The sequence below is a fragment of the Chrysochloris asiatica genome, unplaced genomic scaffold (genome assembly GCF_000296735.1).
Source record: "Chrysochloris asiatica unplaced genomic scaffold, ChrAsi1.0 scaffold00195, whole genome shotgun sequence".
NCBI classification, from domain to species: Eukaryota; Metazoa; Chordata; class Mammalia; order Afrosoricida; family Chrysochloridae; genus Chrysochloris; species Chrysochloris asiatica.
Genome location: NW_006408713.1, coordinates 501,788 through 507,550, shown reverse-complemented (window position 1 = coordinate 507,550; position 5,763 = coordinate 501,788). Strand labels below are relative to the sequence as shown.

The 5,763-nt window shown below is 38.4% G+C and overlaps 1 pseudogene; it reads left to right on the top strand.

The window, feature by feature from the left end:
* Positions 1–2,930: 2,930 nt before the first annotated feature.
* On the top strand, positions 2,931–4,111 carry LOC102823274 (annotated as a pseudogene).
* The last annotated feature ends 1,652 nt before the right edge of the window (positions 4,112–5,763 follow it).

The following is a 5,763-nucleotide window of genomic DNA, read 5'->3' as shown; positions in this document are numbered from 1 at the left end:
TGATTTCTTCCAGTATCTCTCTGACCAGCAAGTACATTTGTTTATTTGGGATTTTTCACAATTTTGAGATTTGTTTCACATTACTCCCACTCTATCTGGGAACTTCTGTTAATAATATTTTTTACCAATTAAATGTAAATACTTTCTGGTCTTAGAATAAAACACAAAAGAATAATTAAATGTATAATATATGAAAATATATTTCATTGTAGAGAAATTATTTAACTTATATAACTAAGTGAAAAAATACATATTTTTATGCGGTGCTATGCTATACTATCGAATATATGCAAAGAAAATTAATTGTAAGAAAAATTTCCAAATTATCTGAAGTATTTATCTCTATATTGCAGGATTGTTGTTGTTGTTAGATGCCATGGAGTCAGTTCTGACTCACAACAACACTGCGCACAGCAGAACAAAACCCTGTCCAGTCCTGTGCCAGCCTCACAATCGTTGTTGTGAACCCATTGCTGCTGCCATTGTGCCAACCCATCTTGTTGTGGCTCTTCCTCTTTTTTGCTGACCCTTCACTTTACTAAGCATTATGTCCTTCTCCATGGAATGGTCCCTCCTGATAACATATCCAAAGTATGAGAGATGAAATCATGCCATCCTGGCTTCTAAGGAGCACTCTGGCTGTACTCATCCAACACAGATTGGTTTGTTCTCCTGGTAGTCTGTGGTACTTTTAATGTTCTTCTCCAACACCATAGCTCAAATACATCAATTCTTCCATCATCTTCCTTATTCATTGCCCAACTTTCACATCCATATGAAGCTAATGAAAATACCATGGCTTGAGTCAGGTGCACCTTAGTCGTTAAACTGACATCTTTGCTCTTGAACATTTTAATGAGGTCTTGTTCAGCCAATTTGCCTAATGCAATATGCTGTTTGATTTCTTGACAGCTGCTTCCATGAGTGTTGATAGTGGATCCAAGCAAAATGAAGTCTTTGACAGCTTCGATCTTTTCCCCATCTATTATGATGTTAAGGAGCTCTGGTAGTGTAGTGGTTACGAATCGGGCTGCGAACCTTAAGGTCAGCGGTTCGAAACTACCAGCCGCTCCGTGGGAGAAAGATGAAGCTTTCTACTCCCGTAAAGATTTACACCCTTGGAAACCCCGTACAGGGTCACTATGGGTCGGACCCGACTCGATGGCACTTAACAACAACAACAACATTATGATGTTATGTATTGATACAGTGATGAGGAATTTTTTCTTTACATTAAGGTAACCAACACTGAATTTTGTGATCTTTAATCTTCATCAGTAATTATTAAAGTCCTCTTTGCTTTCAGTAAGCAAGGATTTATCATCTGCTTATCACAAGTTGTTACTCAGTCTTCCTTCAATCCTGAAGTCATTTTTATCTTCATATTAGCCATTAATTTGGATTACTTCTTCAGCATTCAGCATACTTATTCACACTGAATAAGCAAGGTAAAACAATACAGCCCGGGTGCACACCTTTCCTGACTTTAACTCATTCAGTCACAATGCTGAAAGTCATAATTATTTATCCATATAGATGTCAATTCTAGTGATTTACATTCTTGTGTAAATACAAGTATTTACCTGGTATCACACTCCTGGCAGTTCTAACTCACCTGATCCTCCTTAGAAACCCTCTACAGGGTCACTATGAGTCAGAACTGATTTGATGGCACTTGTCAACAACATTAAGTGCCAATTCTAATGATTTACGTTCTTTATATATACAAGGATCACTCTCCTCTTGTCTGAAGTATGTTTTTTAGCTTTTTTTTTTTTTTTTTTTATCCTGTATGTGTCTTGGTGAAAAGTTATTTTACACATTGCATTTCAAAAGAACCTGTTTTGGAAGAAGTGCAGCCAGAGTGCTCTTTAGAGGCCAAGATGACCAAACGTCTCTCATACTTTGGACATATTGTCAGGAGGGAGCAGTCACTGGAGAAGTATATCATGTTTGGTAAGGTGGAGGGTCTGATAAAAAGAGGAAGACCCCCAGTGAGATGAATTGGCCAAGTGGCAGCATCGATGGACTCAAGCGTGGCAACAGTAGTGAGGTTGGCCCAGGATTGGGTAGTGTTTTGTTCTGCTGTGCATAAGGTTGCTATGGGTCGGTACCAACACGATGGCATCTAACGACAAGAACAACATTTCAAATCCACGAGACACTCCTTAGGACAAAGGTGAAACCGTCTGCTTCTGTTAAGACTGACAGACTTCAACACTATGTGGAGCTGGTCGAGTCTGCCCCATGGTATCACTATGAGAGGAATTCACTTAATGGCAGTGTTTTTATTTTGGTTTATTTCTGAAAAGTCTTTATTAAATCTGTATATTTAGAAGACATTGTAACAAGCAGCCTGGGGCGGTGCAGGCGTCAGGATCCGCAGGTGTTCAGTATGGAGGCAGTTGGTGCAGGTGACTGTGGGGAGGCAGGAGGTGTCGGAGTATCAGCTGTTACCTGGCGTGGAGCTGGCTTCATCTCCTCTGCAGGGTGGTGGTCCATTGCTTCTGTGACCACCAAGAATGGCAGAATTGAGTAATATTTGGAAGCTTTTCAAACCTGGTTCCCTGTCACCCATACATTTGTACACCGAGTCAAGTAAAGTTTTTCTCCACAAATGTTGAGAAAGAAGGACAGGAATCCCAAACTACCAGAGTAGAAAAAGTACCAATATTTGATGAAGCAGCAGAAAATATGGGTGCAGGACTCAGAGCTTCACTTATTAAGCATGAACCTCTCCAAGTAAGAGTCAAAGCAGTGCTTAAGACGAGGGAATGTGGACCAAAGTACACTCCGAATAATTTCAGTACTGGAGCTAGAGCAGTAAATGAGTCTGGCCTTAAATCCAGTGACTTAGAACAACTTCAAAAAATCACACCACAACGCCCCTATGAAGATACTGAGACCTTTAGTGTGTATACTGAGATCAGATGTGGAGGCAACATTTTTGGAAGTTTGGAGAAGCCCTGAAGCTTTTGTCAGAGCAAAAAAACTTTATAAAGGAGCAGAACTAGAATACAGAAAAGGTTATTTAGAAACCAAAAAATACTAAGAGGATATAGAGACTTCCTGGGAAACACCAAATCATGCAGCAGAATAGCATCTATCGGTGTTTCTCAAGGGACCAGGAAAAGTGGTGATGGTTGGCATTTGCATCAATGGATTTAGCCGTGTCTTTACATTTCTTGCCTGGGTTTATACCGGTTCAGCAATTATGTCTTCAGAAGCTATGTATTCATTTTCTGATACATGTAATCAGGGTTTTTTTTTAGCATGGGACATCGCTAAGTCTATTCAAACACCAAATCCTACTCATCCATATGTGTTTTCAAATATGCAGTATATTGCTTCACTAATTAGTGGTGTTGGGTGCAGGACTGTCTTGTTACCATGGAATCATGGGATTGCTTAATTCTCATCCAGGGAATCTCTTCTACGGGCATATTGTATTTTAGCAGGATCACTGGTAACATATGGAGTAACACTTCTTGCTGCTATAAATTAACTTTGCCAGAGTGCTCAGGCCAAGGGAATATCATTTTATAAGTATGTCATGAAAAGTTGGGATTCTACCACAAATGTTATATTACTGCAGGATACTGTAGCAGTGTTGGGAGTGATCATTGTGGCCACTTGCAATGGGCTGAGTTCTATAACAGGCAATCCACTGTAAGCCTCGGTTCTTTGGGTATGGACACTTTACTAGGCGTGGTTTGGGCCTTCCTCATCTATTCCAACATAGAAACACTTTTAGGGCGATCCCACCAGCCAGAGCAAATACAACGGCTTACTGAACTCTTAGAGAATGACCTTTTCATAAGGGAAATTTCATGATGTTAAAGCCACACATCTGGGATTAGGTAAAGTGAGATTTAAGGCAGAAGTAGATTTTGATAGATGAGTTGTTGCAAGATCATGTTTGGAAAAACAAGATTTTGACCAAATGTTACAAGAAATTCAGGAAATAAAAACTTCAGAAGAGCTAGAGATCTTTATGCTTAAATATGGAGAATATATTATTGATACTTTAGGAGCAGGAGCAGGTAGACTTGAGAAGGAACTGAAGTAGTGAAATCCTAAAGTCTGACAGGTAGATTTGGCGATACTGTAAATGCGATGGAATGAATCGCTGTGTTGGGAGCACTGGATATAAGTTTGTCAAGTTACCCTACAAAGACTCCGAGATGTCAGCCCCTTACCTGCTCTCCCACGTGAGGAAGGCCATGACATCCAGAAGCCAGCCCTTTAAGATGGAAGATTTTATGTTAAGAGGAAGTCGACCGACTTCTTTTGGGGAGATACATGACGCATTGAATCTATATGGAAATCATGTATTTATGTTTCCATAAGGGAACATTTTTGTTGCTTAAATTGTTCAGATTGTAGACTTCGGGACACACTGTATCTTGCACTCTTGTTACCTTTCTTCACACAGTTCACATAAGTGATATGCATAGGATTATGATTTTAAATGTTGTGTCCACTAAAGATTTTAGTCTATCAAAGCATGCCAGTCTTGAATACTCTGATGAGGTCTAGGAGGGTGATTTCAGACCATCACTCCATTTCCCAGTCTTCTTACAGAGCATGGACATTGTTTCTACAACCCTGAGAGCTAAGAGGTACTCGTTCCTTCCAGAAATGACTTAGTTACTGAATTGAATGACGGCGTTTTAGGCCACAGTAGTTAGCCATTTTGTAATTTTTTTTTTTCTTTTTTCCCCTATTTGATATAATTTTTCTAATGGTAGAAATTATAAAGTAACCCTAGATGTTTCTGTGGGCCAGTATAAACATTGGTTTTTGTTTTTTTGTTTTGCTTCTTAATTGGATCCAGTGCTGTAATATTTAATAGATAATGCATTTACAAGCATTTTAATATTCTGTAAGATGGCCTTAAACTATTTATAATTTTTCAGAGAGAATAGCCTTTTATTTTTAATTTATTTAAAAAGAGGCACTAGTTAAGTAAATTTGAGTCATGAATGTTTTTTATGTTCATGTGACCCACAGAGAGACAAGTGAATCTCTGATGCTGAAACTTGTGGTTGATCTTGCTTTTGTATAATATCATAGTTAATAGTTTGTCTATAACATATGTGTCTTGCATTTACAGAATGGTCATTTACCATTATACAGTGACTGTATAAGATATTATTTACATAAGTAGCTTTCTAATACCCATAACGTACCAAGGGAAAAAAACAACAACAACCATTCAGTAATTCAAAATTTAGTGGAAAATTACAGTAATTTCCCAGTTCACCAAAAGAACTCATACCCACTCTAAAATGTGCAGAAAGCAGTGAGCATTGTTTATGCAGAGCCGTGATTGGCTTATTTCTACATTGGAAAAATGTGTGCTTGACCAGTGGCCCTAATGGCCTGGGTGACGTTAGAGTCTTACAGCTTGCTTAGATCAAAGTTTATCAATGACAGAAAATTGTAATGCTGGAAACAACAAAATAAACATTTGATTAAAGGGTTTGTAATGTCAATTTTTGATTAAGAACTACCTAAAGATTTTGAAAAAAAAAACAAAAACCCAATAAAGATACTGTAAAAACTGTATGGAGGTTATATCTGACCTCGTCTGACTTCACATGAGAAAGAAGAATCAAAACCTACATCAGCCCAAGACTTATTCCTTTGAAACAGATGTCAGATGTGTCTCCATACTCCAAACTTCTTTATCAGTTTGGATAACTACCATCCCTCCCACTGCATTCTGTACTTCTGTTGTTGTTGATGTTGTTATGTGCC